Source organism: Triticum urartu, unplaced genomic scaffold (genome assembly GCF_056163025.1).
Source record: "Triticum urartu cultivar PI428250 unplaced genomic scaffold, HENAU_Tu73 scaffold2, whole genome shotgun sequence".
NCBI classification, from domain to species: Eukaryota; Viridiplantae; Streptophyta; class Magnoliopsida; order Poales; family Poaceae; genus Triticum; species Triticum urartu.
The window spans coordinates 13,496,395-13,509,185 of NW_028260368.1; the positions used below are offsets into that span (position 1 = coordinate 13,496,395).

General features: G+C 36.9%; 4 non-coding genes across 4 annotated transcripts; 2 read left to right on the forward strand and 2 right to left on the reverse strand.

Moving 5' to 3' along the window:
• Positions 1 to 582: 582 nt before the first annotated feature.
• On the reverse strand, positions 583 to 654 carry TRNAR-UCU (transfer RNA arginine (anticodon UCU)). Its single transcript has one exon. It is a non-coding gene; the product is annotated as a tRNA-Arg (tRNA).
• Positions 655 to 9,274: 8,620 nt separating this feature from the next.
• Positions 9,275 to 9,361, forward strand: TRNAS-GGA (transfer RNA serine (anticodon GGA)). Its single transcript has one exon. It is a non-coding gene; the product is annotated as a tRNA-Ser (tRNA).
• Positions 9,362 to 10,580: 1,219 nt separating this feature from the next.
• TRNAT-UGU (transfer RNA threonine (anticodon UGU)) lies at positions 10,581 to 10,653 on the reverse strand. The gene has a single exon. It is a non-coding gene; the product is annotated as a tRNA-Thr (tRNA).
• Positions 10,654 to 12,320: 1,667 nt separating this feature from the next.
• Positions 12,321 to 12,393, forward strand: TRNAF-GAA (transfer RNA phenylalanine (anticodon GAA)). Its single transcript has one exon. It is a non-coding gene; the product is annotated as a tRNA-Phe (tRNA).
• The last annotated feature ends 398 nt before the right edge of the window (positions 12,394 to 12,791 follow it).

The following is a 12,791-nucleotide window of genomic DNA, read 5'->3' on the forward strand; positions in this document are numbered from 1 at the left end:
GCTATTAATGTGGGTATTTCTGTTTCCAGAGTAGGATCCGCGGCTCAAATTAAAGCCATGAAACAAGTAGCTGGCAAATCAAAATTGGAACTAGCGCAATTCGCAGAGTTACAAGCCTTTGCACAATTCGCCTCTGCTCTCGATAAAACAAGTCAGAATCAATTGGCAAGGGGTCGACGATTAAGGGAATTGCTTAAACAATCCCAGGCAAATCCTCTCCCAGTGGAAGAGCAGATAGCTACTATTTATACCGGAACAAGAGGATATCTTGATTCGTTAGAAATTGAACAGGTAAATAAATTTCTGGATGAGTTACGTAAACATCTAAAAGATACTAAACCTCAATTCCAAGAAATTATATCTTCTAGCAAGACATTCACCGAGCAAGCGGAAATCCTTTTGAAGGAAGCTATTCAGGAACAGCTGGAACGGTTTTCTCTTCAGTAACAAATAAATTTTGCATGTCTACTCTTGTTAGTAGAATAGGAATCGTTGAGAAAGCTTTTTCATTTGAATCATGCAAAAAAGTTTTCTTTGTTTTTAGTTTAGTATAGTTATTTAAAGAATAGATAGAAATAAGATTGCGTCCAATAGGATTTGAACCTATACCAAAGGTTTAGAAGACCTCTGTCCTATCCATTAGACAATGGACGCTTTTCTTTCATATTTTATTCTTTCTTTTATTTTTTTGCTTCTTCCGAGAAAAAACTGTTAGACCAAAACTCTTTTAGGAAATCAAAAAATCCAGATACAAATGCATGATGTATATATTATATCATGCATATATCATAAAGAAGGAGTATGGAGGCGGTAGTGGGAATCGAACCCGCAACCCCAAGGTTATGAGCCTTATGAGCTACCAAACTGCTCTATACTCTTAAACTAAAGAGGGGTAACTAGTGGATAAAAGAGGGTTGGATACGCCCCTCTACCAATATCTATACAAATAGAATAGTCCATTTATACAGAATGGTAAAGAGGGCTCCTCTATGATTATCAATTCCAGAAATCCATACAAATACGAAAGGGTATTTTATCCTTACCAACTGGATCTTGTTGCACCCGGTAACAAACATTCATAAACCATTTCTCGAAGTACGTGTCCGGATAGCCCAAAATGTCGATAGTTAGCTCTAGGTCTTCCGGTCAAAAAACAACGTCGATGAAGGCGTGTAGGTGCACTATTACGCGGTAGGGATTGCAATTTTTCTCGCATTTTCGTTTTTTCACTCAAACTCAAGGGAGAAACTTTGCTTCTTATCTTTTTTTTTAAAGATTGACGAATCAAATGATATTTCTGTTCTAATTTCTGCCGCTTCTTCTCCCTCTGAATCAAACTTTTTTTTGCCATAATGTGTCGTTGCTATTATTACCAAGTATACGGTTCTAATCCTAGATGGAAAAATAAATAGAAAAAGAAATCTAAAAAGGCAGATCCTCCCTCTCTATCAAGAGTAATGAACTAGGTGCTGATACAGTACAAAAAAACAAACTAAATTAACCAAACTTGCCTGATGTTGAGGCAATCAAGAAAGCTGCATAAGTGAATATATAACCCACGGAAAAGTGAGCTAATCCAACCAATCTTGCTTGCACAATGGAAAGAGCCACGGGCTTATCTCTCCAGCGAATTAAATTAGCTAAAGGTGTGCGTTCATGAGCCCATGCTAAAGTCTCAATTAATTCCTGCCAATACCCCCGCCAGGAAATTAAGAACATAAATCCAGTAGCCCAAACAAGATGTCCAAATAAGAACATCCACGCCCATACCGATAAACTATTCATCCCAAAAGGATTATATCCATTGATAAGTTGTGAAGAGTTTAACCATAGGTAATCTCTTAACCATCCCATCAAATAAGTGGAGGATTCATTAAATTGTGAAACGTTGCCCTGCCATAATGTGATATGTTTCCAATGCCAATAAAAAGTAACCCACCCAATGGTATTTAACATCCAGAAAACTGCCAAATAAAATGCGTCCCAAGCAGAAATATCACAAGTACCGCCGCGCCCTGGGCCGTCACAAGGAAAACTATATCCAAAATCCTTTTTATCTGGCATTAATTTGGAACCGCGTGCATCTAAAGCGCCCTTTACTAAAATCAATGTAGTTGTATGCAAACCTAGAGCAATAGCATGATGAACCAAGAAATCCCCAGGTCCTATTGTTAAGAAAAGCGAATTACTATTCTCATTAACAGCATTCAACCATCCGGGCAACCATAGGCTTCGACCCGCATTGAAAGCGGGGCCATTCGTTGAAGATAAGAGTATATCGAACCCATATGTCGTCTTGCCATGAGCAGATTGTATCCATTGGGCAAATATAGGTTCGATCAAGATTTGCTTTTCTGGAGTACCAAAAGCAAGCATGACGTCGTTATGAACATAAAGGCCCAAGGTATGGAATCCTAGAAAGAGGCTAGCCCAACTTAAATGAGATATGATAGCTTCTTTATGGTCTAACATTCTTGCCAATACATTATCCTCATTCTGTTCCGGATTGTAATCCCTAATGAAAAAAATAGCTCCATGAGCAAAAGCCCCTGTCATGATGAACCCTGCAATATATTGGTGATGAGTATATAAAGCAGCTTGAGTAGTAAAGTCTTGTGCTATGAATGCATAAGGAGGTAAAGAGTACATATGTTGAGCTACTAAGGAAGTAATAACCCCTAAAGAAGCTAGAGCAAGACCTAACTGAAAATGAATCGAATTGTTGATTGTGTCATAAAGGCCCTTATGCCCACGCCCTAATCGACCCCCCGGAGGAGTATGCGCTTCTAAAAGATCTTTAATACTGTGCCCAATTCCGAAGTTAGTTCGATACATGTGACCGGCAATGAGAAAAATAAATGCAATAGCTAAATGATGGTGAGCCATATCGGTCAGCCACAAACTTTGTGTTTGTGGATGGAATCCCCCAAGAAGAGTTAGAATGGCAGTTCCCGCTCCTTGAGCGGTACCAAATAAATGATTACTCGAATCAGGGTTTTGGGCATAAAGATTCCATTGACCCGTCAAAAGGGGTCCCAACCCCTGGGGATAGGGTAATACATCTAAGAAATTATTCCATCGAACGTACTCCCCCCTGGATGCGGGAATAGCAACATGAACTAAATGTCCTGTCCAAGCCAAAGAACTTACCCCGAAAAGTCCTGACAAATGATGATTGAGACGAGATTCCGCGTTTTTGAACCACGAAAGGCTTGGTTTCCATTTGGGTTGTAGATGTAACCAACCCGCTATTAAGGACAGCGTAGAAAGAAATAATAGAAAAAGAGCTCCAGTATAAAGATCCTCATTGGTGCGTAATCCTATTGTATACCACCACTGATAAACTCCAGAATAAGCAATATTCACTGGACCAGCAGCACCTCCTCGAGTAAAGGCTTCCACAGCGGGTTGACCAAAATGAGGATCCCAAATCGCATGAGCAATAGGTCTTACGTGTAAAGGATCCTGTATCCATGATTCAAAATTTCCTTGCCAAGCTACATGAAACAGATTTCCGGACGTCCATAGAAAGATTATTGCTAATTGCCCAAAGTGAGAAGCAAAAATGTTCTGATAAAGACGTTCTTCAGTAATATCATCATGACTTTCGAAATCATGTGCGGTAGCAATACCAAACCAAATACGACGAGTAGTGGGGTCCTGAGCTAAGCCTTGGCTAAACCTGGGAAATCTTAATTCCATAATGCCTTTCAAATCCTCCTAGCCACTATCCTACTGCAATAATTCTCGCTAAGAAGAATGCCCATGTCGTGGCAATTCCACCCAGAAGGTAATGGGTTACTCCTACAGCGCGTCCTTGTATAATGCTCAAGGCTCTAGGCTGAGTAGCAGGAGCAACTTTTAATTTGTTATGAGCCCAAACGATAGATTCAATGAGTTCTTGCCAATAACCACGGCCGCTGAATAAAAACATTAAACTGAAGGCCCAGACAAAATGAGCACCTAAGAAAAAAAGACCATATGCAGATAATGAAGAACCATAAGACTGAATGACTTGCGATGCCTGTGCCCACAAGAAATCTCGAAGCCACCCATTAATCGTAATGGAACTCTGTGCAAAGTTTCCCCCTGTAATATGAGTTACCACCCCTTGATCACTTATAGTACCCCAAACATCCGACTGCATTTTCCAACTGAAATGGAAAATGACTACCGAAATTGCATTGTACATCCAGAATAAACCTAAGAAAACATGATCCCAGGCGGATACTTGACATGTTCCCCCTCGGCCAGGCCCATCGCAAGGAAAGCGAAAACCTAGATTTGCTTTATCGGGTATCAAACGGGAACTCCGAGCAAATAAAACACCTTTCAAAAGTATTAATACAGTCACATGTATGGTAAATGCATGAATGTGATGGACTAAAAAATCTGCGGTTCCTAATGGAATAGGTAACAAAGCCACTTTGCCACCTACTGCTACTAACTCGCCGCCTCCCCACGTTAAGCTAGTACTTGTTGTTGCACCAGGAGCTGTTACGCCAGGCGCAGTAGCATGGATATTTTGTACCCATTGAGCAAAGATAGGTTGTAATTGTATGGCAGTATCCGAAAACATATCTTGTGGACGGCCTAAAGCACTCATGGTATCATTATGAATGTACAAGCCAAAACTGTGAAAACCTAGAAATATACATACCCAGTTAAGGTGGGATATGATTGCATCGCGGTGTCTAAGGACGCGATCTAATAGATCGTTGTATCGAGTAGTTGGATCATAGTCTCTTACCATAAAAATTGCTGCATGTGCAGCAGCACCGACTATTAGAAATCCGCCAATCCACATGTGGTGTGTGAACAAGGAAAGTTGTGTACCATAGTCAGTAGCTAGGTATGGATAGGGAGGCATAGAATACATATGATGAGCTACAACAATGGTTGTAGAGCCTAGCATAGCTAGGTTAAGAGATAATTGAGCATGCCATGACGTTGTTAAGATTTCATAAAGACCCTTATGGCCTTGTCCTGTAAATGGGCCCTTGTGAGCCTCCAAAATATCTTTAAGTCCATGGCCAATACCCCAATTGGTCCTATACATATGACCTGCGATTAGGAAAAGAATAGCAATAGCTAAATGATGGTGCGCAATATCGGTCAGCCAGAGACCACCGGTTACTGGATCTAGTCCTCCGCGAAAAGTCAGAAATTCTGCGTATTTGGACCAATTTAAAGTGAAAAAAGGGGTTGCTCCTTCGGCAAAACTAGGATAAAGTTGAGCCAAAAGGTCCCGATTCAAGATAAATTCATGAGGAAGTGGTATCTCTTTAGGATCCACCCCAGCGTCAAGAAATTGGTTAATTGGTAAAGATACATGAATTTGGTGCCCCGCCCAAGAAAGAGACCCAAGTCCTAATAATCCCGCTAAGTGGTGATTCAACATGGATTCTACATCTTGGAACCAGGCCAATTTGGGAGCGGCTTTGTGATAATGGAACCAACCAGCAAAAAGCATTAACGCTGCAAAAATCAATGCACCAATTGCAGTACAATAGAGTTGTAATTCACTAGTTATTCCAGATGCTCGCCAAAGCTGAAAAAAACCAGAGGTTATTTGGATTCCTCGGAAACCCCCGCCTACATCACCATTCAATATTTCTTGCCCTACTATAGGCCAAACTACCTGAGCACTGGGTCCAATGTGAGTAGGATCACTTAGCCATGCTTCATAATTGGAAAAACGGGCGCCATGAAAGTACATGCCACTCAACCAAAGAAAGATAATGGAAAGTTGCCCGAAATGAGCACTAAAGACTTTTCGAGAAATCTCCTCCAAATCACCAGTATGACTATCGAAATCGTGAGCATCAGCATGTAGGTTCCAGATCCAAGTGGTAGTATCAGGGCCCTTAGCTAGTGTTCTTGAGAAATGGCCGGGTCTGGCCCATTCCTCAAAAGATGTTTTTACAGGATCCCTATCCACAACAATTTTTACTTCTGGTTCCGGCGAACGAATAATCATTAAGTCCTCCTCTTTCCGGACAAGACATACAAAGAGACCCGCCAACTGTCTTTTTAGTGAATCTTTGAAAGATATATATTTTGAAAGATAGATTTTGAAAGATAGATTTTGAAAGATAGATATTGTGATTAGTTCTTTTCTTTACTATCTACCATCCTTCTATTTTTTTTTTAGTTATTCACTGGAGCAATTATATATTGAAGTCAATCCGAGGCAAGTGTTCGGGTCTATTATGACATAAAGATTAGGTGCCTAACGGACATTGTTTATCTTGAAAAACAAATATTTCTCGACGTAAGAAAAAAATCTTTTTTATTTTTAATTTAAGAAACTAGTGTATTTTTTTTGAGGGCATAAGCTCCTATCTATATCTACTTTCCTTGAGCATAATATAGGGTTTTTTATTTGATTCTAAATTCCAAGATAACTCATTAGAATTATTAATAAGATGGTCCTAATATATTAGCAATATTTAGATTGCCCCCTCTTTTTATTCACTTTATTACTTCTATTCTAGACCCTATCCCTATGGTTTATTCTTATGAAATATCATATAAAATAGAAGGTATAAGAAATGGATATAATGAAATTCTTGATTCGATCTTACGACCTAATTTATTTGATTAATGGATCAACAACCAAACCACCCATTTTATGAAAAAGAAGGAGCATGGTCTTATTCAAATTCAAAGCGCTTCGTAATCTTCAACCAGTTCTGTGCTTCAATATAATTTCCCGGAGTAAGCGCTATAGCTTGTTTCCAATATTCAGCAGCTTGATCAAACCAAGCTTCCGCAATTTCCGAATCACCCTGTAGAATGGCCTGTTCTCCTCGGTCGGAATAGGAAGTTCCTTCCCTTAGAACCGTACTTGAGAGTTTCCTACCTCATACGGCTCAGAAATTGCTATCTGAATTTCCCCTATCTTAACTGAATTCGATTTATCAAAAATCGATCCAATTTGTTCTTGGGTTAAGCAGAAGAAATTAATTACCTAAGTTTCAAACCCTAATTTTTATCAATAATCAGTTTGATCTTTTTTCCCACCTTCAGAAGAATGAAGCATAGATAGATATAGAGCCTTCGTTCAAATTTTCTGAGAGGTAACTATCCCGGTTTCATATATGAAATCTCTATAGAATCCTTGAAAAAGACTTTTTTCCATAAGAAAGAAAAAAGAACTTACTATCTTTGGGATCTGATACTACACCGCTGCTTAATCCCTTAGTGGATCGGCTCTATTACATAAGCGGATTCCTAAATTTTGCCCCATATCATGGGATAAGTAAGCAGTTTTTTTTAGTTGTATCGACCCAGTCGCTCACTAATTGATCTTTACGGTGCTTTCTCTATCAATTTGAGAAACTTTATCCATAGAGTAGTAGTATAGGCCATACTTTCTTCGTTTTTTGATTCTCGTGAAGTGTCCTTCCTTCCTACAGCTGATAGGGAAAAATCGTTGTTTTTACGATCCCTATGTAGAAAGCCCTTTTTTTCTAGTATTTACTAGAAAATTTGATCCTCTCTTTTTTTTTTTTCTTTCTATAGTGGAGATAGTCGCACGTAATGACAGATCACGGCCATATTATTAAAAGCTTGCGGTAAGAAGGGGTTTCGTTCTAGTGCCCGGAAATAATATTCCAAAGCCTTTGTATGCTCTCCATTGCTTGTGTGTATAAGGCCTATGTTATAGAGTATATAACTTCGATCATAGGGATCGATTTCTAGTCGCGTAGCTTCATAATAATTTTGCAAAGCTTCCGCATAATTTCCTTCGGATTGAGCCAACATCCGTTACGGTCGTTCATTCTATTCAAAAAATCTCCGTTCCAAAACCGTACATGAGGTTTTCATCTCATACGGCTCCTCCCTTCTGTACATAATAGTACTAAGCGAAATAATCTATAGAATCAAAATAGAATTAGTCCCGTCTCATTATGAACCGAAAGGGGCTGGTATTTTTCCAAGAAATCTCTAGCCAACCTTCCCACAAGAGGTTTTTCTTAACACCAATGAATTCTATTAATGCTAGAGGAAAACGATAGCTCCAATAATTTCTTTGTTCTCAACGCCTCCTATTTAGAGGAATTAGCTACTTCAACGATCTTTGATGGTTATAGGGGTATCCAAAGTACAAACCTGATGGTTGTTTGTTATCCCAACCATTCTTCCCAGCCCTGATACCGATCAGGAAAGGGGTAATTTCTAACAAAGTTTTTCTCTTGTTGATTCCTATTTCTAGGTGTAGTGCTTTTCTCCCCTATGCTGCCTACGGATACTAATAGAGTAGGATTGGCCTGTAATCCATACCATACCATATCCTGTAGGTGTAACCTTTCGCTCAATACTCAAATCTACAATTGAAGTATCTGAAGCCGCATCAATCGAGGATACACGACGGAAGGAATTGTTAGTTCGCCTCACCTTCCCGAAGCGTGGGTTTGTTTGCTTTACAAATTTGGTTCTCTCTATGCCAACCCCCCTCTCTTTTTCGTAAGACTGAGGTATAGGTAGGGCTAAAAAAAAGCAAAAAAAAGAGTCAAATCGCACCATCTCTATAATAAGTAAATGCCTTTTTTTCTCCTGAGGTTGTCGGAATTATTCGCAATAAAATATTGGCTACAATTGAGGAGGTCTTATCAATGAAATTTCCATTTCCACGGGATCTAGGCATAATTCCCAACCCATTCTATATAGAATTGTTTTCATTCCTTCACAAAATGAACATAAAAACAAACACATTCGATTCTTATAATTATAAATAGATTGATCCATATGCTCTACTCTAAATCCATATGCTTTAAATGGATAAGAGAGATATGGATTTTCCGCTCAGCTCAAATTGTATCCTTTTCCTTCTGCTTGGACACGAAGAGATATGAAATATTTGACTAAGACTGGATTTCATTCCACTTTCCTATTTCTGAACAACAACTTATGTTATCAACTATTTCGTGTTTTCAAAGTTATTAATTGTCTCATACCCTATTTTTGATTTCGATAGTATGGTGTAGCGTATCTTATGCAAACGGAATTCTAAGGTTTCTTTATTTTATTATGCAATAAGAAGAATTCTTCCATTTTCTTTTTCTTTAGTTGCGGGAAAACCCAAATTAAAACTTTTATTTTATAGCGAGCGCAATTTCTAGTAAAAAATCCTGTATCCTTCCACTTAGATCAAAAGGAATTTTTCCAATAGAACTATGGAACCCCCGAGTGGTTGCGGTTGTACCTGTACTGCAGGAATAAGAAAACTCGCTATTCACTCAGTTTATTTTCCATAATAAGTTATGTAGGAGAGATGGCCGAGCGGTTCAAGGCGTAGCATTGGAACTGCTATGTAGACTTTTGTTTACCGAGGGTTCGAATCCCTCTCTTTCCGTTTTTCTTAATTCATCAACGTTAAGGATCACAATGTATCAAATCAAATAACAATTTTTTCCAGCAATAATATAATATCTTATATTATCTTATTTTGATTTAATAGAAATTAGAAATTCTCTATAGCAAATTACTGTGGTATGTAAAATACACATAGAGGAAAAAAGAAAAAAGGATCCTAATCCTAGGGTTAATCAATTTTAGCTAGTTGATGGGAAAATACAAATTAATGGTAATGGTCTTAGGGCGATTTAGTTCGGGGAAAGGGGAAGGGGAAGAAAATTCTATGAACCTTTCCTTTTTTCGTTAAGTTCAAGTCTGACGAGAGTAATATTCTACAACTAACAACTCATTTATTTTGAGACCGACCCACTTCCTATCTAGGATTTTATTTACTAGTCCTTTATATTCCAACGTGTCAATCGCCAAATGCTTTGGCAATTTCCCCGGGTCCGATGAAGCAATATAATTTTGAACCAGACCTTTTGATCTTTGGTTATCTTTCGTAGTAATAATATCTCGGGGTTTGCAACGAAAACTTGGTATATTGACTATACGACCATTAACTAAAATATGTCTATGGTTGACTAATTGGCGGGCCCCAGGAATGGTTGAAGCCATACCCAATCGAAAAAGGATATTATCCAAACGCATTTCAAGTAATTGTAGTAAAACCTGGCCTGTTGACCTTTTTGCTTTTCCAGCGATATGTACATATCTAAGTAATTGTCGTTCTGTCAGACCATAATGAAAACGCAATTTCTGTTTTTCTTGAAGACGAATACGATATTGCTCCTTTTTCCCAGAATTGAATTTTTTTTTAAGATTACTTCCGGATTTAGGTGTTTTTCTAGTGAGTCCTGGTAAAGCTCCCAGACGGCGTATTTTTTTTAAACGAGGTCCTCGATAACGGGACATGAAGACTCCTTTTTTTATTTTATTGAAATTTCATTTTACACAATTAATTTCATTGTATTTACATTACAGAATACATCGAAATTAAAACTGAATTAAACTACAGGATAAACAGAGTAAAATCAACTAAAGTACCCCAAAAAATGGAATTTCATCAAAATCTTTTTTTTTTGTATATATATTATTTATTTTATTGTTTTGTATCTAGCAAAATTGTAAGGTAAAAAACATAAAAGATCCTGGATTCTCCATTTAATTCGGAAAAAAAGAGATTCTTGTTCGTAGAACATCGATAGAGAAAAAAAAGCCGACTATCGGATTTGAACCGATGACCCTCGCATTACAAATGCGATGCTCTAACCTCTGAGCTAAGTGGGCTTACATAACGGAAATAGTGTAACAAATAGAAATAGGTATAGTATAGGAAATCCGTAAAATCTCAGATATTAGTTATTAATCTTAGCTATTAACTAGTTCTAAATTTGAAGTTATACTTATAAAAATAAAAAAATACTAAAACTTCTTAAAGATAAAGTTAGCTTGATATGCTTAACTATAGGATATTAAAAAATAAAATTATAGAATTTATTGGTATTTTCATTCGATCATTATAGACTTTATTATTTGTTAATAATTTGAGGATTAATATTTCACTAAGGGGAACATAGAGTCAGAGTAAATAAAATTGCTAATTCTGATTAGAAAAAAAGAATAAATATCAAGCGTTATAGTATAATTTTGAATACTATAAAAAAGTAAGACGGGAGGTGGGGGAGATAAAAACTTTTGGATATATTGATTCGGATTGAATTGCAAATACATCAAGGATAGAATCAATTCAATTCTGAATTGCAATAAGCAAGCGAGGTCTCTCAAATAGAGTCGAACTGAACTGCTAGACTACGTTGAGTGATGAACTCAATGATTCAAAAAAAAAACTAAGAGATGGATGAAATTACACAAGGAATCCTGGTCTCAAAGAAGAGGGAAATGGGGATATGGCGAAATCGGTAGACGCTACGGACTTGATTGTATTGAGCCTTGGTATGGAAACCTGCTAAGTGGTAACTTCCAAATTCAGAGAAACCCTGGAATTAAAAAAGGGCAATCCTGAGCCAAATCCGTGTTTTGAGAAAACAAGGGGTTCTCGAACTAGAATACAAAGGAAAAGGATAGGTGCAGAGACTCAATGGAAGCTGTTCTAACGAATCGAGTTAATTACGTTGTGTTGTTAGTGGAATTCCTTCTAGTTCTAAATTAGAGAAAGAGGGGTTTTATACCTTATACATTTAATAAACACGTATAGATACTGACATAGCAAACGATTAATCACAGAACTCATATTATATTCTAATTATAATATAGGTTCTTTATCTTTTTTAAAAATGAAATTAGAAATGATAATGATTATGAAATAAAAAACTCATATCATAATTTTTTTTTTTCATTATTGTGAATCCACTCCAATCGAATATTGAATAATCAAATTCTTCAATTAAAATTCAAAGTTTTCGAGATCTTTAAAAAAGTGGATTAATCGGACGAGGACAAAGAGAGAGTCCCATTCTACATGTCAATACTGACAACAATGAAATTTCTAGTAAAAGGAAAATCCGTCGACTTTATAAGTTGTGAGGGTTCAAGTCCCTCTATCCCCAAATCCTCTTTTATTCCCTAACTATACTATATTATTATTATTTATCCTCTTTTTTTTTTTCTTTTTATCAATGCACTTTTTTTTCTTTTTATCAATGCAATGGGTTTAAGATTCATTAGCTTTCTCATTCTACTCTTTCACAAAGGAATGCGAAGAGAACTCAATGGATCTTATCCTATTCATTGAATAGATTTCTTTTTTATTAGAGTATCGGCAAGAAATCTTGGTTATTCACTCTATTTTTAAGTTTTATTTAAGTAAACCATGCACAATGCATAGGACTACCCCCCCCATTTTCAAATTTAAAATTTGAAATACTTTAATTAATTTTTAGTCCTTTTAATTGACATAGATACAAATACTCTACTAGGATGATGCACAAGAAAAGGTCAGGATAGCTCAGTTGGTAGAGCAGAGGACTGAAAATCCTCGTGTCACCAGTTCAAATCTGGTTCCTGGCAGAGAAAAAAAAAAAAAAGATCCACCGAATAGGTATTGATCCAAATACCTCGAGATGGATTGTGATACATATTCATTAATAATATTTATTCATCTAAGTGGATAAATCTATAATATAAATATAGAGGCACTTCTTTTTCTTTTTAAAGAAGTTTTAAAATATATCTTTTCTTTATGATAAAGAAGGGGGTGAGATTCCCCTTTATTTTTTTGCGTTTCTTAATTTTGTATTCCGCTATTCCGACGAATATTTTTTTAGTCTTGCTTATCTTTATCTTATCTTATTTTCCTAGTTGTGCTAAGTAATGTGCGCGGTACAAAGTTCCTGGTAGAGAACTTCTTTGAGTCATCCTATTTTTCTGTTCATATGAAGGAAATTAATATGCGATTTTCAAAATAG